At 35.4% G+C, this 22,621-nt stretch overlaps 1 protein-coding gene and 1 non-coding gene across 2 annotated transcripts in view; both read left to right on the top strand.

Moving 5' to 3' along the window:
* Window positions 1-22,621, top strand: part of LOC124354902 — a 66,891-nt gene that overhangs the window by 33,494 nt on the left and 10,776 nt on the right. The gene's annotated exons all lie outside the window — the stretch shown is intronic.
* Trnai-aau lies at window positions 7,059-7,132 on the top strand. Its single transcript has one exon. It is a non-coding gene; the product is annotated as a tRNA-Ile (tRNA).

Below are 22,621 nucleotides of genomic sequence, written 5' to 3'. Positions count from 1 at the left end.
TGTAGAAGACTGATCAATTGTTGAAACGGATAACAGTGAACTTGCTAGTCCTGTACTGTGGAGACAAGTGACTCAGGCCCTTACTTTGGAAGGGCTGTCTTTCGAAGATTTTGTGGCCGTCGATGACGAGCTTGCTACTTAAGCGGCCAATTAAGCGATGCAGACATTATTGCATCCGTTTCCAAGGACACGAGTGTAGAAGACAGTGTAGTCGAGGACGGCGAGGATGATGACGACAACGAAGTCGAAACGCCTGACCCCACCCTTCGCGATGCCCGGTGTGCCATCAACACGTTGCGAAGTTTCCTCCAAAAGAAGACGTCTATGGATGACAAAATAATCCAGTCTTTATCCATTTTAGACGACGCGTTGGACAAAGTGACTTTCACAGGTAGACAAACTACAATTTCAGATTTTTTTTTAACAACAGTAAATAAGTTTTGCAAACCCTTTATAACATGTACGTAAGCCTACATTACAGTAGCATTTTAAACATTTAAAATACAGTACAGTAGAACCGTATTTCAGACTTGTGTATTTATACTGTACAACATAACTTTTTAAGACGTTACAGTATTTCATATTCATATTTATGTAATAATATTACTCTATACGTTTAGTTAAAAAATAAATAAATTTAAATTGATGTATGGTGTACTTGTTATAATTTCTTATTCACATTTCCCGATAAAGTAATATACGATTCTTAATTGTACTGTATTATTGTAGTGGGTGTGGACCTCTATATATCGAAGTCTGTCTGAGTTAACCTTGATATAATGAATAATACAACAACAGTTGTAAACCTCTATATTTCGAAGTCTGCCCCAAACAGCCTTGATATATCGAACCTCATTATGTCGAAATTCTTGATATATCGAAGTTTTGTAAATCCTCTTGAGGTTCGATATATCAAGGTCCTACTGTGTTATACAGGGTGCCCACATATTACTACATCAAACATGTTTTAGGTCAAAGTAAGTCAGAAACACCTTTTATAGCCCTCGTTTAATTTACAGTCTGCCTATCTCTTTATTTTGGAAAAATATTATATATTTGATTTATTTAATAATGGTATGACATTTAAGATCTTTAGTCTAATTAAGACCTGTTCTTGACGAACATTTTAAATAGAAGTTGATTTTGCTATGAAAATTAATATTAAAGTATAAAATGGAAGATCAAGCTATATTTTTAGTCTTGTTTCCAAATTAATTTTAGGGAAAAAGTTTTTAGGAAGCACATCGTATTTTGAAGATTTCCTTGATTATGTATGTTTCATATTTTGGGTTTGTGTTAATTAATCTACTCCATCTTAGTCTGAATGATCATGTATTCAAAACTTTACAACTTAATTAATAAATAAAGAGGTTTTTATGTTTTCCCGTTTCCTGTTGTCACCAGACCCTGAAGAAACGCCACTTACCGACAAGCAACCCGTCAACACTGGGAGCCCCGCGGGAAATCAGCCGAGAAACGAGTTGAGCCTAAATCAAATATCTTTTTACTTTTATCTTGTTCACTCGATTGGCTTAACGCATTTCATAAACCCTCATTCAGTGCTTTATACAATAAACATAACGGTTATCCTTGTCATGTTTTTCATTTGTACAACAGTTTTGTTAGATTATCTCTGATTTGTGAATGAAAGTTAATGATTAAGCTCACTACCACTCAATCAAAGGTAACACTCAGTTGCCTGCGATTATTCTTAGGGAAGCACGGTTTTAAATAATTAAAAATATAAAACCACTTCTAAGTACTATTACTATTAAACTAAATTCCATACAAAAACAGTAAACTTGTTACTGTCTTGTTTTACAAATTTAGTTTTAATCGAATCAAAAGTTTCCGAGTTGTGAGTTTCGAAAATTCATGACTGAATTTGCATTTTGATTGAAAAGGACGTAACAAACGGTAAACATTCAAGCTTGGGAATTTAAAACTTTTTCAAAGAAGAGTAGGTAGGTATTTAACAATACCATTTAATTAAGAATGTAATGTTTTCTTTGTAACTAGGATATAGCATTTTTACGTGGCCAAAAATGTGTAGAGTAATAATAACTTTTTTACCATACTAGACCGATACTATTTTTGGCTATTGGTTGAATTCAAGGAAACATTTAAAAAGTATGAAATGTATGTAAAAAGTTTCTGATTCAAACGGATGAAACTTTAACTGTTTAAAACTCCAAATCATTCGCCATACACACTACAGTACTTTCTCAGGTTGTAAGAAACAGAACCCCCTCCCACTTTCATTGTGAAAGAGGTGTTAAAGCCATATCTAACCACAATTAATATTCAACTCTTCACACAGCGCGAGCACTAATACACGCAATTCAGTGAGCTTTCCACAATTTACAATAACTTGACCTTGGAAACTGCTTGGTGGGAAATATGCATGCATAATTAGTTCGATCGAATTTTAAATAATGCTCGCGATTGACGCTTCTTGATGACATAGACAGTATAATGTTGTAATGGCAGAAAAACACATTTTAACCATGTATTATGCCTTTTTGAATGTTTTCTGAATAAAGTAATGATACAAGATAAAAAAAATCACCCATATTATGTGTTTTCTAACACGGTCACATCATAATTCCTCAAAATACCATTAGAAGTATTTCTATTCCAAACACTAGGACAACAAAACCTGAGTCCGAATATATCCGCATGGATGATTTACGTATGTTTAGGAGCATTGTCTCCACCCCCCCCCCTAACGGGCAACATGTTAGGGGGGTGGGGTGGAGAAAAAGCACCAGTAACAGGCAGGGATTGTCTCCAATTGTGCTCTTAGTTAACAATTGGTATTTCGTGGTACTACAATTTGAACTTAGCTCATAACATTATTATTTTATTATACATTTATAAAGTTTGGTTTCATTACAGAGTTTAATGTTCAATGACAAACAATCTAAATTTTAACCTTTATTTTACCAACACTTTTACATGACGAAATCGTTTTAATATAGTTCTGTCTCTCTCTCCGCACGATATTCTGAGAACGATCTGAACTATAAACTTCAAGTTCTGGATTAAGCATAATTTTATATAGAAAAAGTCGACTTCGACGATGGTAGATGTCGCTTCATATGATTTGGCTGAACATCCATTTTTACTCTGGTAAAAAATATTTTTATTTTACTAATTTATTACATAATACTTTTACTTTGGTATCATGGGTGATAAATTATGACAGCGCAGAGAAGATAATAAATAAATAAATCTGTAAAAAGAATTAGTATTGTCGTATAACAAGTTATAATGTGACTTAGTAAGATATGGAGCTTAATGATATGAGATATAGACATACATATAAAAACATGCAAGTCCAGCATACAACCTCAGTGTTGTCTGTTAAGCGACACGTAGTGTGATGTAATCCTATCTTTTTAATTATTGGATCAGTGTTAACAGCACTAGTTATTACAGTTTTTATATAATCCTTCAACTGGTTGTATGAAAGTAAAAGTTAGAAAATACACTACTGTTAACAAACAGAATAACGTCATGCAGAAGAATATTAATTAAACAAAGGAATCACTAACAGATATTCTAAAATTTACGATCGCAAAGAACATTTCTCACTTAAAGTGCATGCAGTCGTACTTGAATTAATATTGAACTTAATGAAAGTGCGAAATAGTGAATATTATAAGCCTTACCTTTGTGTGTTTTAAATTAAATTATTCACCCTCGGCGCCGTGTGACGTCTTTGTCACTGCATTTCCTGACATAAAGCGGATCTCTTGGGAATTCATTGCGCCTTTTGTAGCCCAAGTATCTCCCATGCCACCCTGCACCTCCTACCACTGCTTCAACCACATTTAAAATGCATAACCACTTCACTGAAAGCTTCCACAATTTTATACTCACTTATATCCAAGTACAAGACAGCAGTATTTTCTATGTCCAACCTGTGGGGAATGTTCTTACTTTCTTCTCTTTTAAAAGGTTTTCGTCCTGTATTTTTAAGGACGTACAATCATTGTTAGGTCAATCTATTCTAATTCAAAAGCATTTTAGAAACGGCTCTTAATTACACCATCCTGAGGGCAAAAACGGAATAAAAAAGTCTCCATTTTGTAGTTAGCCCTATTACAAATCGCCTAAATATAGGATATTTAAATATGTGTGTTATGTGTATGAAGGTTGAAGAATATAAATAGGTATATTACTTATGTTTGTTTATCAATGAGTTACGTACATTTTATTTTCGTCAAAAGTTACATTTTCTTTAATTAAATTTTTATCTTTAGCTTTTTTATAGAGCCCTGTTATAAAACTGCCTGAAGTTTATGCTTCAATTCCCTCTTTTAATTTCTTTTAAAGTGATAAAAATATCACGTTTTTCAGATCTCCACAGTAAATGTTGTTAAAAGTTGTTTTGTGTAATGTTCGAGAGAAGTAACTGCAATAGAAAACATATGGCAATGCACCAATTGCACTACCTTATCTCTCTCTATAGTTTTATCTCTGGTTATTTAAGTTCTATTGCTGAGTGAAAGTGAATTTTTCTCTGGAGGGGCTGGAAATACTTAATTTCTGCCTGTCTGTCTATAGAGGAAACATTTAAAAGTGTTAAACAGTATATGATGTAATTGGTTTATTTATGAAATTTGTAAATATACTAAAAATAAACAGTTTATGTTGTTTAGTAGCGTTTGGACGAAAATAATTTTCTTCCCGAAGGAAAATCTCTATAGATTTTTCTAAAAATAGGTTGTGGTCTAATACAATTCACATACTTAGTTTCTGCCATTCTTTAAAAAAAAAATGTATATAGATGTCATTGGTTTATTCATGAAATCTGTAAAAAGAAACAGTTTATGTTGTTTAGACAAGGACGACAATAGTTTTCTTCCTGAATGAAAATTCTCTATAGTTTGTTCTAAAAATAGGTTGTGGTCTTATACAATTCACATTGATTCTCAGATTCCAGACTCTTAAAGCAGAGTAAGCAGGTCGCGATGACCAGGCTTAGTGTATTAAAAAAATTACTCGGAGTGGAATTTCACAAACTGAACAATTGTATTTAGTGATTTCAAAGCAATAATCCGCAAGGAGCTTTTACTTTGCTTTCAAGACTCTACCTAGAGAATTAAAATAGAATGGGATTAGCATAATCTAATGAGATTAACAACTTTGGAATGGTTTGTAACTTTACAGATGTCAGGCGTATTTGAGATTTGTATTAAGCCTCTTAAGTCCCTTAAGCCTATTCATAATTAAATTGACAATAACCCTCTTAAAAATCCTTTGTTTACTGCAGGAGGCTATTTCATTCACTTCCACTTAGATTAGTTATGCACGACACTGCCTGTGCATAAAAATCAAACAGTGTCTCTTTTTCTCTATAATGAACTCAGTATAAATTATTTTTTGTACAGCTATGGATTAAAATAAGTTAATCCCTTGGGTCCCAATGACGTATATTGCCCGTGATCAATTAACGGTCATGCTAAGATCGTCGTAATTTTTGAATAGAAAAATATTCCCGATATCGATTAATTTGGCATTTTTCTGTACTATTATATCGATCGCTGTTAAAATATATCATGTTCGATTTCTCGTCGACTCTCTCGAAATCGATTGTTGTTTACCATTTCATCTGTCGATTGTTTTCATTAGTTGCCGACTGTAATGGTTGCGGTAAATTACGCCGTTCTTTTCCGAGAGATTCAATAACTGTATGGACAACATACTCAATGAAAATAAAAATGAAGTGAGTGATGGTAACTTTGTTGACGAAATTTTGAGTTAAAGTGGCGATGAAGAAATTAAAAAAAATATTTGACAAAGCCAACTTCAAACTTGGAGTGGCCAAGGAAAGCTAATGATCCACATAATTTTATTTTTAATGGTAGATACGGTTTAAGTCCAAATTGCTAGAAAAATAAACACTTCAAATATAAGATAGTAAAATACGATTTCAATAATTTTAAGTGGCCATACGAACCTACACAATAATTTCCATTGCACAATGAAAAAAATAATTCGGTACCTATGTGTAAAATGTTTGGGCTTTAATGGGTTAGTTCGTTGCCTGTAGTGTAGTTTAAACCGTGGACATCACCATTGCTAAAAAAATCTGTTAGAAAATACACTTCCTTGTTCACCGTAAATACTGAAACTCTGTTACAAATGATATGACAGAAGTAGCCTACCTTTGACTATGTATATATTTTCTTGTGATATCAATGGCACTTAGAGACTAACGAGAAGCTGTGTTTACAAAATAGGACTGGATCAGTTTCATGAGATACATCCCATGAAATGTTTTGAGATTAAAAGATAAAGACTGATCAAACATTGTAACTTTCTTCAATATTTCAGTCCAGCTTTCCAAAATAACTTTCGTAATCCATTAGTAATTTGTAACCCATTAGAACGCAGAATTCATTTTTTGTCCATCTGAAACGTCTCCTAAACTCTTGCTACTTTTCTGTCATACCGAGTTATTAAACCAATAAACAAGTTTCGGAATTCAAGGTTTTAAAATTCCCCAACGTTGCAATTGTGTCTACAAAATAATTAAAAGTCTCAAGTGCAATCTTGAGAAATATGTGGGCTACACCTAAATCATGGAATGGTCAGTAATTTTGTTATAGACTTTTAATGTTAAGTTAATCGTTTATCTATGAGCTTTTTATGGTTTTGAGGTATCTCACTCCACTATAGACCCTAAACATGTTTTTGAAAGTACGAAAATACGCTATTTGAATGTGCGTAGATAGACTAAGAGTTTTATTTAAGCTTTAATTGTTTAAGTGGAAAATTTCAGATCCCTTTTAAGAGTTAAGAAGATGATAATAAATAACATTAATCGTTAATGGTGGGTCGACAAGGCCACATTTTATATACTGTAGAAAATAAAGAACACGGGGCCTAATATAGATCCCTGTAGAAGACAAATTCAAATGTCTGTAGCCTTTTTACTGAGGCCAAGGCGAACTTACAATAATACCAAGCTAAGGAAAGTGTAGTAGCCTATGACAAAATGGATCTATGCAATGATAAAGAGAGTAACACAAGGTTTGTGAACTAACGGCCCATTAGCTCAGTTGGTTAGAGCGTCGTGCTAATAACGCGAAGGTCGCGGGTTCGATCCCCTCATGGGCCACTTTAATTTTTGTCACCTCTGTAACAATTGAACATTTGATGTGAGCATTTCATACTTATAATACTATAGTTATATTTTTTAAAATTTTATTTTCACCTTCAAAAGATCCAATATTTGTAAGAAAAATTATTTACAATACCGAGTTACAAATGTTAATCTATTTTATAACATAAAAGTCGGCTGTTGATTTGTACATACAAAACTACATATGGTAGAAATTGTTATTTAATATAAGGAGTTATTATTTAATATTTATCATTATCTAGTATTTCAGAATCTTTCCTGAGAATTTACTATTTAGAATTTTAGAAAGTTTTCATGTATAATTATTTTTAGTATTAACGTGAATAATTTATACATATACGTAATACATTAACATTTTTATATTAGAACATCAACTACTAAATTTTAAGGAAATAATTTATTTGTACCGCGTAAATAGATTGTAAATAGTGGATCAATAGCTCGGAGGCAGAAGAGACTTATAAAGCTTCATTTGGCAGAACCAAGAGAGAATACTTCAAACGGCAGCCAAGCGTAGCTGTTACGTAAGTATTAGTGCGCGCGCTCTGTTAGAAAAAAAGGAACCATTCTTGTCGATATCTTTCCTTTCCAAACTTTGCCAGTCCTAATAGTTTCTATCATTCTGACGTCAACTGAGAATTTCATAAGAACCAGTTGTAATGACTGTTTTAACGTATTCTAAACATGTATAAATTTAATTCATGCAGGACAAGAAATGTGCGGTATAAACTCGAGCTTCTTAAAAAAATTCAACATATCTAATTATAATTATGAGCCTATATAGTATAGCATTTTTAAATTGAGAGACGTGAAAAGTTGATATTTCTAAGAATAGCAGATATCTCCATAAGGTACTTTCATTAATCTAAGCGTAACTCAGTGATAATAATAAAAACTCTGACCTGGGTTTTCATAAAAGGCATACGTCTCCATGTTTGACACAAATTAAAAGTAGCAAACTTGGCTCTTTTGACCCAAATTGGATTACAAACAGTCTTAAACAGTTTTATAATAATAAAAATACTTCCTTAAATCCAAAAATGCCCTAAAACATATGGGACGAAAAATGTTTAACATTGAAAACCGAACTTCAGACCCGTGGCTTTTCCATACTCTGTACAAAATAATTTCTGAAAACATTTTCAAACTGTTCTCAAGAGTTTTTTTAATACAAAACCCGTTGATAACACTGTTCTACGATAACATGTACTCTCACAATCAACTTGATGCATCCATCCTATACGAAACGTAATGTAAATCCGCATTGACACTATCACAATGAAATCAATTTTTAGTTAAATTATTTTTTATGCCATTTTTAATTGTAATTCACTGTGTGGAGCCTACATTAAAGAATACTGTACATTTTATTGTATTAATGAGTTCATTATGATTTAATCGCATTCGACGTCATTAAATCTAGAAAGAAAAGAAAGACAAGAATTTCACTTCATTGGATTTTATTACAAACGCATGTTTACAAACAGGAAATTTAACTTTTAGATCCGTTTACTAAACACAATTGCAATCGGGTAGTTCTATCCAACCTTTTTTAATTTACCTTCTTTAAATTATAGTCATTTATGCTTAGATACATCATAAGACATTGACATAATTAAAGTATCATATTAATTAAGTATTGGATTCGTATTAATTTTCAAGTGATTTTAAACCGACAATGGAGTATAAAAATACCCGACAGAAAGTAACGAAGTCTTCCAACCGATCCAACGAATTAACTCCATCACATGTGTTACTATATTACATGATACTGTTTCATATATCGTACTCTGATTGTTATCTGTCGTACAAATTGGTTTATTCTGAGATTTTCTCGCTGTCATCATGGTTATACATTAAAGCAATGTACAGAGATATTCTTGGACCAAGGGAACCGTGTTCAAGTATCAAGCTTTTAGAATTTTTAAAAAAGAGATAATTAACTCAGTATGTTGTAAAACGTCACCACACCCGCACTGTATTTGGGTGTCAACTGGGTGACAACTAACTGTCTTCTAAAATTTAATGGATCTTATATTACCCGAATCTCCCGAACAGGTTTCCTATGAGGGTACTACTCCCCATTTATCCATCTATTAGAAAAACAATAAAAAACATACAGTATGTATGAATTTCTACTATAACACAATCTTGCCATGCTTCCTTACTGGAATAAGACAACAATTAAAAAGCACGTTTTTAAGAGGAAAATCTTTTATTTGGCAGATTGAAAGATTTAATTTAATGAACATTTAATCTGAGGGTGTGCCGTACATCCTCCCTCTTGAAAAAAAGTCCACCTAATCAGCTTTAACAGCAACCGGCGTTGAAGGGAGGGGAAGGATTTCAGTTGGAATCACAATAAATGATGAAATACACAAATACATGGCAAGGAATGAAAGTTAGGTATACCTCCTGTATATAGGAGTGACGAGTTTTGGCCTGACGCAGAATATGGCAAGTAGGAGGAAATTCGATTGTGTAACTCCTTTATTCTTTTATAAATAATGTAAGATGTAACGGACTTTTAAGTTTGAAGCGTACTTTAAAAATAAACATCTTTTATCTTAGACGCCATGAAACAAATCAGAAATAAACCCTTAAAAGGGGATTATTTTGGTATGAAATACTAAAACTGTGTAAGCAACGTTATAAATTAACTTTTTTATTACCAAAGATCATTTAGATTTAAATAAATTCAAAATTAATAATATAAATCTAAACATTTTCATTGCTGCTAAAACATTGCAATATATATTAAATTACGAATAGGGTTTACTATAGGAACAGTATTTAAAGTTTCTCTACTTATATTCTAGATTATTCAAGCTTATGACAAAAGGTGACATAGATGTAAATTAAAGGCTTACGAGTTAATTTGATTCATTTCATGAATTATTTTACTCCAAAGAACGGATCGGAGCGAGTTGGTTAGTTAAATTTCCCGACTGTTGATTATCGTGAAATATTGTCTCCATTATTATTCGCAGTAAACGGAGGTTCCACCCCAAACATAACGAGGGAGAGGGTTGGGCGGTTTTCGAATGAAAGGGAATTGTGTGGAGTCGATAATTGAGTTTGGGCCAGCGAGAGAGTCCTCTACTTGAATAATAACGGGCCTTTGAAACAAGCGCTTATTCTCCAGAGGGATTGTCCAATACAGCCCATGAGGGCTGGTTATTGTATAGTCTTTATAAATGTATCCGATGATAGTTATTATACAGCCATCTTTACACTCACTGTTTGTGCATCAGTAAAATAGACAATATTCCATTTTGTTTCTATTTGTTTGTGTTCTTCCTGAAAAATATCTTTATGTCTTTAAATTATATAAAATTAACCATATACCTTTCATTAGGAGATTGGATATTAGTAATTCAGGTTCAGTCGTGATCATAAAATATCATCCAAGAAGTGTAACGGACGTTTTAAGCAGAATTCCTCCTTAAATAGACAATTTACGCCGAATTTTGTAATCTAAATGTTCACTCCGAACAGGCTAAGTGTGACGATTGTATTGCCAGATTGCCACAGTTTCGTTACTGACGATGATTTAAAGATTAACAGAATTTCGGATATTACATGAATGGGAAGAAGTCCCTATTTTAAGATTTGGATATCTTTTTAAGGTAAATGTGAACATTTGGTATACACCGCTATAAAAGTCGAACGGTGGAAGCAACTATAATGGCGTCTGTTATGAGGTGTCTCTAGGTGCAGATACACTCTTAGGAGCTATGGTGTCAGCGGTGGCAACATTAAAAGCTAAAATCTTGGATTTGAGTAGAACGTTTCAAATAGGGTCATCTGGCATCATTTTGAACTGTCTCATCCTCAGTACAAAAATATAAAAAATATGTAACGTATCTTTATTTTTTTACATCTTTAGTCTTAAATTTTATCTAGTGTAAAGATTTCCGGTTAAAGTTTATTAAATCATCTTTAATAAAACAACAGAATTAACTTTTGTTTTCTTAAGAATAAAGCAGCTCAACATGATGTGCCTTATTAGCCAATACTTGTTTGACAAATTCTACCTACATCCAAGATGGTGGATTTCGAGATAGTCATCGATGTCATCATATATTCTAAAAAATTGGCCACCTACATATAGACCCCATACCAGGTATAATTGTAATTCCTGGTACCGTCCTAAATTTAAAGGGGTGTATCCAGAGTTTTGCCTTACCCTTTATATTCTCTATAACTGGCTTATAAAAAGTATACTTTAGAGCAAAGCGTTACTATTTTTCCATTTACTTTGCTTAGAGTATTCTTTATTGGTGGCAATTTTAAGGTTCATAACTCCAAGTATTTTCTGCGTTTAATGGACACTTCCCTCCATTATATCTACGATTTCCCGGAATACTGATACTGGCTGCCTAACGGTAGGTAACTATGGAAGTAAAACAGAATCAGAAACAAACTACTGAGTACACAGAGGTTGCTTCTGAATATTATTACCTCATCGGATGTGCAGGCACGTCCAGAAAATCCCACGTCTTCTTCTCACTCAATTTGCGCAACTTTCAGATCGTACTCTGATGTTCAAACTGCGTAATAGCTGTCGTGTATTTGGAATTAACACAATAGTTCGTGTACATGAATAAGGAGGAAACGAAGAATCTATTGACAGAATAGAATGTAATGTTGATGCTGAAATATAATTTCTTTAGAAAATATGCGTTTAAGGGGCTTTTGCTCTAAACAAGTATTTATTTTTGCCTTACAAAATAAATTGGGAACATACTATGTGAAAGTACTGTATTATAAGTTCATCTGTGGGTTTTTCGGTTTAAAAATGGATATGTAAATGCAATAAATTGTGTTTAACAGTTAAGAATTAAAACTACTTCCTACCTCACAATTAATTGGATTTTTTGTTCTGTTAAATACAATTGAAATTTCCAGTTATAATTGTGTCAACATCTAAAATGTATCATGTAGTATCACTTAAACAGTATAGTCTAACCTTTTTTGTGGTTTCCTCACTCGTTTTCTAGAAGTATTGTGAATAAATTAATTCAAGTCTATAACATATTATAGGTTATAGGAAAATAAGCTATTAGCTACACATCATGGCAAAGAAATTAACGGTGAAAATAGAATGGAGAAGATAACAGGAAAACACGCACAGGAAATATAACTCGTATCCATTTAGCTAAATAAGTATTTAATAATTTACCTATATGGGTTCAATATTGAATAAACAACGAAATATGGCATGTATACATACATGAACTTATTTTACTACATTTATTTTTGTGCACGTGTATATCGTACAACTGGGTATTATTAAGTGTCTGAGAATTTTGCATTATGTTTTTAGTTAGTTGATCAAAACAAGAAATAACTAACGTTGATACGTCATAATTCATGCTTTTCTCATTACCGTAATTATACAATACAAGACAATTATTAAAGGAAGCCCTAAAATACGAAATCAGCTTGGCGTATTAAATTACTAATTAGCAGAGCTCTTTTGGCGGTCTCTTGTCAAAAGACATTCAAGAGCATCAATTTGCTTCCATTGAGAAACTGTTTATGTAACCTCTTCATGTATCCCTTAATTTTCCTCATAATGAGTAATTTATCGAGTGTCTAAGGCAGATTCTACATTTGTGACAGTTAGTTTTATTGTTTTGGCAACATATTGTTAGTATTTCAACATTTTCCTCCAACTAAAGATAATCTAATGGTTTATCGAATATATTGAGTGAAATTTCAATCAAGCAAATAATAATTAATTTTATAATAATTTTTATAATAGATTTTTTAAATTTGTGATCTAAAAATGCAAATACTCAAATTTAGTATGTTTTGCATTATATTTCATTACAATAGATCTAAATAGGTAGTTAGTCGCATATTTGAGCGATGTAAAAAAGCCTTCTTTATTATTTTTGAATTTAATTATTAATTACTCTATAAATATTTACAAAAGATGTATTAATGAATTACTAACTATAAGTATATTAAAAATCAACTATTAAGTTATAAATTTTTAAACATGATCAGTTAAGTTTTCCAAGATTGAAAAATCAACATATTATTATAATGAAATCTACTTAAAATATAAAGATGTAGAGGGAAATATTTATTGGCTGAGTCTTAGCGAAGCCTATCCCTCGATAGGCCGAACGATTTCAACTCTGTCTGCCTGTATCGATAACGAACTGACCTATAGACTTGATACTGATATTTATTTTAGAAAAGTTTTGACTGATGGCTGATTTTACACAGTTATTGCGTATATTCTAAGACAAAAGCGTTTGGTAAGATGATTGTAACTTTATCTGACAAACAATTATCAGAAGCCAACTAACCTAATACATAAGACTAATAGCTAATAAAGCTAAAGCTAGCTAATAAAGCTAATACATAAGCTAGACGAATGAAGACGTATTGTGACCTGTATTCCGTAGTTCAGTTTTAATGATTAGTGTTTTGTATGGTTTTTTATTAAGTGCATGTTTATAGAGTTAGTGAAGTTGACATACAACATGTAGGTTGTGATTCCTGACTTAGGCGTGCCACAACGCTTTGGTAAGATTTGTTTATTTTAACCTAGTTTGTAATATTCTGTATTACGTTAATTCTTTACCTGAAGAAGAGATCAGATTGCAGATCTCGAAACGTAGTGTTACTGATTTATTGTTTCACTGAACGATGGCAAATGTCCGGAAAAAATCCTGTTCCCTTCACAATCCTTCCATCGTCAAAAATAAGCTGAAGTGAATTAGATCCTATCTATATTACACAACAGTCGCTTACCATCTCTGTCTTCTTACTCTAATGCAAAGGTCTCCAGAGACAGGACGCCAAGCTACTAGTACAGTGACAGGGCAGTATCCATGCTGAAGTGAATTAGATCCTCTCTATATTACACAACTGTCGATTACCATCTCTGTCTTCTTACTCTAATGCAAAGATCTCCAGAGACAGGACGCCAAGCTACTAGTACAGTGACAGGGCAGTATTCATGCTGAAGTGAATTAGATCCTCTCTATATTACACAACAGTCGATTACAATCTCTGTCTTCAAACTCTAATGCAAAGAGCTCCAGATACAGGACGCCAAGCTACTAGTACAGTGACAGGGCAGTATCCATGCTGAAGTGAATTAGATCCTCTCTATAATACACAACAGTCGCTTACAATCTCTGTCTTCTTACTCTAATGCAAAGATCTCCAGAGACAGGACGCCAAGCTACTAGTACAGTGACAGGGCAGTATCCATGCTGAAGTGAATTAGATCCTATCTATATTACACAATTGTCGCTTACCATCTCTGTCTTTCTTACTCTAATGCAAAGATCTCCAGAGACAGGACGCCAAGCTACTAGTACAGTGACAGGGCAGTATCCATGTTGAAGTGAATTAGATCCTATCTATATTACACAACAGTCGCTTACAATCTCTGTCTTCTTACTCTAATGCAAAGATCTCCAGAGACAGGACGCCAAGCAACTAGTACAGTGACAGGGCAGTATCCATGCTGAGGTGAATTAGATCCTATCTATATTACACAATTGTCGCTTACCATCTCTGTCTTCTTACTCTAATGCAAAGATCTCCAGAGACAGGACGCCAAGCAACTAGTACAGTGACAGGGTTAGGGCAGTATCCATGCTGAAGTGAATTAGATCCTATCTATATTACACAACAGTCGCTTACAATCTCTGTCTTCTTACTCTAATGCAAAGATCTCCAGAGACAGGACGCCAAGCAACTAGTACAGTGACAGGGCAGTATCCATGCTGAGGTGAATTAGATCCTATCTATATTACACAACAGTCGCTTACAATCTCTGTCTTCTTACTCTAATGCAAAGATCTCCAGAGACAGGACGCCAAGCAACTAGTACAGTGACAAGGCAGTATCCATGCTGAGGTGAATTAGATCCTAACTATATTACACAACAGTCGCTTACAATCTCTGTCTTCTTACTCTAATGCAAAGATCTCCAGAGACAGGACGCCAAGCAACTAGTACAGTGACAGGGCAGTATCCATGCTGAAGTGAATTAGATCCTATCTATATTACACAACAGTCGCTTACAATCTCTGTCTTCTTACTCTAATGCAAAGATCTCCAGAGACAGGACGCCAAGCAACTAGTACAGTGACAGTGCAGTATCCATGCTGAGGTGAATTAGATCCTATCTATATTACACAACAGTCGCTTACAATCTCTGTCTTCTTACTCTAATGCAAAGATCTCCAGAGACAGGACGCCAAGCTACTAGTACAGTGACAGGGCAGTATCCATGCTGAGGTGAATTAGATCCTATCTATATTACACAATTGTCGCTTACCATCTCTGTCTTCTTACTCTAATGCAAAGATCTCCAGAGACAGGACGCCAAGCTACTAGTACAGTGACAGGGCAGTATCCATGCTGAAGTGAATTAGATCCTCTCTATAATACACAACAGTCGCTTACAATCTCTGTCTTCTTACTCTAATGCAAAGATCTCCAGAGACAGGACGCCAAGCTACTAGTACAGTGACAGGGCAGTATCCATGCTGAGGTGAATTAGATCCTATCTATATTACACAATTGTCGCTTACCATCTCTGTCTTCTTACTCTAATGCAAAGATCTCCAGAGACAGGACGCCAAGCAACTAGTACAGTGACAGGGCAGTATCCATGCTGAAGTGAATTAGATCCTCTCTATATTACACAACAGTCGCTTACAATCTCTGTCTTCTTACTCTAATGCAAAGATCTCCAGAGACAGGACGCCAAGCTACTAGTACAGTGACAGGGCAGTATCCATGCTGAGGTGAATTAGATCCTATCTATATTACACAATTGTCGCTTACCATCTCTGTCTTCTTACTCTAATGCAAAGATCTCCAGAGACAGGACGCCAAGCTACTAGTACAGTGACAGGGCAGTATCCATGCTGAAGTGAATTAGATCCTCTCTATATTACACAACAGTCGCTTACAATCTCTGTCTTCTTACTCTAATGCAAAGATCTCCAGAGACAGGACGCCAAGCAACTAGTACAGTGACAGGGCAGTATCCATGCTGAAGTGAATTAGATCCTATCTATATTACACAACAGTCGCTTACAATCTCTGTCTTCTTACTCTAATGCAAAGATCTCCAGAGACAGGACGCCAAGCTACTAGTACAGTGACAGGGCAGTATCCATGCTGAAGTGAATTAGATCCTATCTATATTACACAATTGTCGCTTACCATCTCTGTCTTCTTACTCTAATGCAAAGATCTCCAGAGACAGGACGCCAAGCTACTAGTACAGTGACAGGGCAGTATCCATGCTGAAGTGAATTAGATCCTCTCTATATTACACAACAGTCGCTTACAATCTCTGTCTTCTTACTCTAATGCAAAGATCTCCAGAGACAGGACGCCAAGCTACTAGTACAGTGACAGGGCAGTATCCATGCTGAAGTGAATTAGATCCTATCTATATTACACAACAGTCCGCTTACCATCTCTGTCTTCTTACTCTAATGCAAAGATCTCCAGAGACAGGACGCCAAGCTACTAGTACAGTGACAGGGCAGTATCCATGCTGAAGTGAATTAGATCCTATCTATATTACACAACAGTCGCTTACAATCTCTGTCTTCTTACTCTAATGCAAAGATCTCCAGAGACAGGACGCCAAGCTACTAGTACAGTGACAGGGCAGTATCCATGCTGAAGTGAATTAGATCCTCTCTATATTACACAACAGTCGCTTACAATCTCTGTCTTCTTACTCTAATGCAAAGATCTCCAGAGACAGGACGCCAAGCAACTAGTACAGTGACAGGGCAGTATCCATGCTGAAGTGAATTAGATCCTATCTATATTACACAACAGTCGCTTACCATCTCTGTCTTCTTACTCTAATGCAAAGATCTCCAGAGACAGGACGCCAAGCTACTAGTAACAGTGACAGGGCAGTATCCATGCTGAAGTGAATTAGATCCTATCTATATTACACAACAGTCGCTTACAATCTCTGTCTTCTTACTCTAATGCAAAGATCTCCAGAGACAGGACGCCAAGCTACTAGTACAGTGACAGGGCAGTATCCATGCTGAAGTGAATTAGATCCTCTCTATATTACACAACAGTCGCTTACAATCTCTGTCTTCTTACTCTAATGCAAAGATCTCCAGAGACAGGACGCCAAGCAACTAGTACAGTGACAGGGCAGTATCCATGCTGAAGTGAATTAGATCCTATCTATATTACACAACAGTCGCTTACCATCTCTGTCTTCTTACTCTAATGCAAAGATCTCCAGAGACAGGACGCCAAGCTACTAGTACAGTGACAGGGCAGTATCCATGCTGAAGTGAATTAGATCCTCTCTATATTACACAACTGTCGCTTACCATCTCTGTCTTCTTACTCTAATGCAAAGATCTCCAGAGACAGGACGCCAAGCTACTAGTACAGTGACAGGGCAGTATCCATGCTGAAGTGAATTAGATCCTCTCTATATTACACAACAGTCGCTTACAATCTCTGTCTTCTTACTCTAATGCAAAGATCTCCAGAGACAGGACGCCAAGCTACTAGTACAGTGACAGGGCAGTATCCATGCTGAAGTGAATTAGATCCTATCTATATTACACAACAGTCGCTTACCATCTCTGTCTTCTTACTCTAATGCAAAGATCTCCAGAGACAGGACGCCAAGCTACTAGTACAGTGACAGGGCAGTATCCATGCTGAAGTGAATTAGATCCTCTCTATATTACACAACAGTCGCTTACAATCTCTGTCTTCTTACTCTAATGCAAAGATCTCCAGAGACAGGACGCCAAGCTACTAGTACAGTGACAGGGCAGTATCCATGCTGAAGTGAATTAGATCCTATCTATATTACACAATTGTCGCTTACCAATCTCTGTCTTCTTACTCTAATGCAAAGATCTCCAGAGACAGGACGCCAAGCTAACTAGTACAGTGACAGGGCAGTATCCATGCTGAAGTGAATTAGATCCTATCTATATTACACAATTGTCGCTTACCATCTCTGTCTTCTTACTCTAATGCAAAGATCTCCAGAGACAGGACGCCAAGCAACTAGTACAGTGACAGGGCAGTATCCATGCTGAAGTGAATTAGATCCTATCTATATTACACAACAGTCGCTTACAATCTCTGTCTTCTTACTCTAATGCAAAGATCTCCAGAGACAGGACGCCAAGCAACTAGTACAGTGACAGGGCAGTATCCATGCTGAAGTGAATTAGATCCTATCTATATTACACAACAGTCGCTTACAATCTCTGTCTTCTTACTCTAATGCAAAGATCTCCAGAGACAGGACGCCAAGCAACTAGTACAGTGACAGGGCAGTATCCATGCTGAAGTGAATTAGATCCTATCTATATTACACAACAGTCGCTTACCATCTCTGTCTTCTTACTCTAATGCAAAGATCTCCAGAGACAGGACGCCAAGCTACTAGTACAGTGACAGGGCAGTATCCATGCTGAAGTGAATTAGATCCTCTCTATATTACACAACAGTCGCTTACAATCTCTGTCTTCTTACTCTAATGCAAAGATCTCCAGAGACAGGACGCCAAGCTACTAGTACAGTGACAGGGCAGTATCCATGCTGAAGTGAATTAGATCCTCTCTATATTACACAACAGTCGCTTACCATCTCTGTCTTCTTACTCTAATGCAAAGATCTCCAGAGACAGGACGCCAAGCTACTAGTACAGTGACAGGGCAGTATCCATGCTGAAGTGAATTAGATCCTCTCTATATTACACAACAGTCGCTTACCATCTCTGTCTTCTTACTCTAATGCAAAGATCTCCAGAGACAGGACGCCAAGCTACTAGTACAGTGACAGGGCAGTATCCATGCTGAAGTGAATTAGATCCTATCTATATTACACAATTGTCGCTTACCATCTCTGTCTTCTTACTCTAATGCAAAGATCTCCAGAGACAGGACGCCAAGCTACTAGTACAGTGACAGGGCAGTATCCATGCTGAAGTGAATTAGATCCTCTCTATATTACACAACAGTCGCTTACAATCTCTGTCTTCTTACTCTAATGCAAAGATCTCCAGAGACAGGACGCCAAGCAACTAGTACAGTGACAGGGCAGTATTCCATGCTGAAGTGAATTAGATCCTCTCTATATTACACAACAGTCGCTTACCATCTCTGTCCTTCTTACTCTAATGCAAAGATCTCCAGAGACAGGACGCCAAGCTACTAGTACAGTGACAGGGCAGTATCCATGCTGAAGTGAATTAGATCCTCTCTATAATTACACAAACAGTCGCTTACAATCTCTGTCTTCTTACTCTAATGCAAAGATCTCCAGAGACAGGACGCCAAGCTACTAGTACAGTGACAGGGCAGTATCCATGCTGAAGGTGAATTAGATCCTATCTATATTACACAATTGTCGCTTACCATCTCTGTCTTCTTACTCTAATGCAAAGATCTCCAGAGACAGGACGCCAAGCTACTAGTACAGTGACAGGGCAGTATCCATGCTGAAGTGAATTAGATCCTCTCTATATTACACAACAGTCGCTTACCATCTCTGTCTTCTTACTCTAATGCAAAGATCTCCAGAGACAGGACGCCAAGCTACTAGTACAGTGACAGGGCAGTATCCATGCTGAAGTGAATTAGATCCTCTCTATATTACACAACAGTCGCTTACAATCTCTGTCTTCTTACTCTAATGCAAAGATCTCCAGAGACAGGACGCCAAGCTACTAGTACAGTGACAGGGCAGTATTCATGCTGAAGTGAATTAGATCCTATCTATATTACACAACAGTCGCTTACAATCTCTGTCTTCTTACTCTAATGCAAAGATCTCCAGAGACAGGACGCCAAGCAACTAGTACAGTGACAGGGCAGTATCCATGCTGAAGTGAATTAGATCCTATCTATATTACACAATTGTCGCTTACCATCTCTGTCTTCTTACTCTAATGCAAAGATCTCCAGAGACAGGACGCCAAGCTACTAGTACAGTGACAGGGCAGTATTCATGCTGAAGTGAATTAGATCCTCTCTATATTACACAACTGTCGCTTACAATCTCTGTCTTCTTACTCTAATGCAAAGATCTCCAGAGACAGGACGCCAAGCAACTAGTACAGTGACAGGGCAGTATCCATGCTGAAATGAATTAGATCCTCTCTATATTACACAACTGTCGCTTACCATCTCTGTCCTTTCTTACTCTAATGCAAAGATCTCCAGATACAGGACGCCAAGCTACTAGTACAGTGACAGGGCAGTATCCATGCTGAAGTGAATTAGATCCTCTCTATATTACACAACAACTGTCGCTTACCATCTTCTGTCTTCTTACTTTAATGCAAAGATCTCCAGAGACAGGACGCCAAGCTACTAGTACAGTGACAGGGCAGTATTCATGCTGAAGTGAATTAGATCCTCTCTATATTACACAACTGTCGCTTACAATCTCTGTCTTCAAACTCTAATGCAAAGATCTCCAGATACAGGACGCCAAGCTACTAGTACAGTGACAGGGCAGTAATCCATGCTGAGGTGAATTAGATCCTCTCTATATTACACAACAGTCACTTACAATCTCTGTCATGTTACTCTTATGCAAAGATCTCCAGAGACAGGGGCCAAGCTACTGTTACAGTGACAGGACAGTCTCCATGTTGAAGTGAATTAGATACTCTCTATATTACACAACAGTCACTTACAATCTCTGTCATGTTACTCTAATGCAAAGATCTCCAGAGACAGGGGCCAAGCTACTGTTACAGTGACAGGACAGTCTCCATGTTTAAGTGAATTAGATCCTCTCTTATTATACTTGTACACCCAGTCACCGTTTGTTGTACATTGGTTTATTATAATTCCAAAGTTTTATGATATCTTCCTTAAGTTTACATTACTTAGTTAAGAATAATGTTTTCATATTTATTCAGATCCAAGTTTTATATGATGTTAATACACTGTGCTTTAGATGTTGAAGACAACACTGAGAAAGATAATATCCCACGAGTAACGTTGCTTATGATATTAAAAGGCTAATACACTAATATTAGATAATAATGAAATATTTGTGGCTTACAAGATATCAAGGAATGAAACCAGATTAGCCACTTCATATTTTAGTACGCTTAGTGTTTTTATATTTTCTTAGTGTTCATAAAATAAATAATTACAATTTAAAATGTTATTATCTGGAACATGTTATAACAATACATAGATTCTCAAAATATGAAAGCTTGTCCTAAGATAATAGAAAATATCCAACCATGTAAGATATTTTTATTATATTTCAATGTCTTATTTACGCTTAATACTGGATAATAAAAATTGATATGATTATAGTTTGATACAAAATTATAGTTTACGTGAACGTACATGAAAACAAATTATATTAGGTGTTTTTTTTAAATGGTAAGTTCAAAATTTAGTTTTAGGTCCAATACATTTTTATAACAAAAACTCTGATCCTCTCAAATGTCAGCCAAGCAAATCGGTAATTTAATGTATGCCTTCGAAATGGCTAAGCTACAAATTATTGATTCTTATAATAAGTGACTAGAACACAAATCGCCAGGCGCGAAGACCGAAACCAAGACAGGACATCTAGGGCTTCCACCCTTTTTGTAAGAGTTTCTCAATAGCGGAATTTCAACCAGTTGTACTAAAATTTTTTGAGGGAGAACGGTCCAACACGTTTAGAAAATATTTACATACCTCCCTGGGAATCGAACCTCTCGGTTAGAGAGCCTCAGAATTACCTCTTCGCTACGGAGAAGGTCATATCTGATTAAGTAACTTCCCTAAGTAGCAAGTCCATTTACGGTGTTGGACACTTCTAAAGAACTCCTATGAGGAAAACTGACTAAAAGAGTTTTTGTTATTTCAGAAAAAGATTATTTAATTTAAACTATGAAAACGTGTTTTTTAGAAGGTTTGCTTTGGATTTCTGTATAGTTTGCTAAAATAAATTATGTGATTTTTAGAATTTGGAACTAATTTTTAAATTTACATTTGATGGTCACAATTTCTTATACATAAATGATTTGTTATATTGGTTGAAGGTGAAATACATAGGCACCGCTTTAAATTTACCGAGCTATGAACTATACAATTATATAGAAATAATTATTAGTATACACATATCACTCGTACAACTCGTGTGTTATATTTTTGTTCCCGCTCTATAAGTCATCCGTACAAACCGAATAAAAAAAACCGAATAGGGAAGTATCAAGTAATTTATAAGGCACTGAGCTATCCACGACATGAATAAACTGTATATTCGATTACTCGTGGAATTATAAATATATCGAATGAATGAAACACAAAACTCCGGTACTGAGAGCCGCTGAAAAGGCAAAAGAAAGTAAAAGGAGCGAGCGAGCCGAGCGTAACGTGAACGGAAAATGATCAAAGTGAGAGATTTATTTATTAAGGCTTACATCAATGTTTCGGCGTGTCT

This window comes from Homalodisca vitripennis, chromosome 1, assembly GCF_021130785.1.
Source record: "Homalodisca vitripennis isolate AUS2020 chromosome 1, UT_GWSS_2.1, whole genome shotgun sequence".
Classification (NCBI taxonomy): Eukaryota; Metazoa; Arthropoda; class Insecta; order Hemiptera; family Cicadellidae; genus Homalodisca; species Homalodisca vitripennis.
The sequence above is the reverse complement of the archived record's forward strand: the minus strand, read 5'-3'. Positions and strand labels throughout refer to the sequence as shown.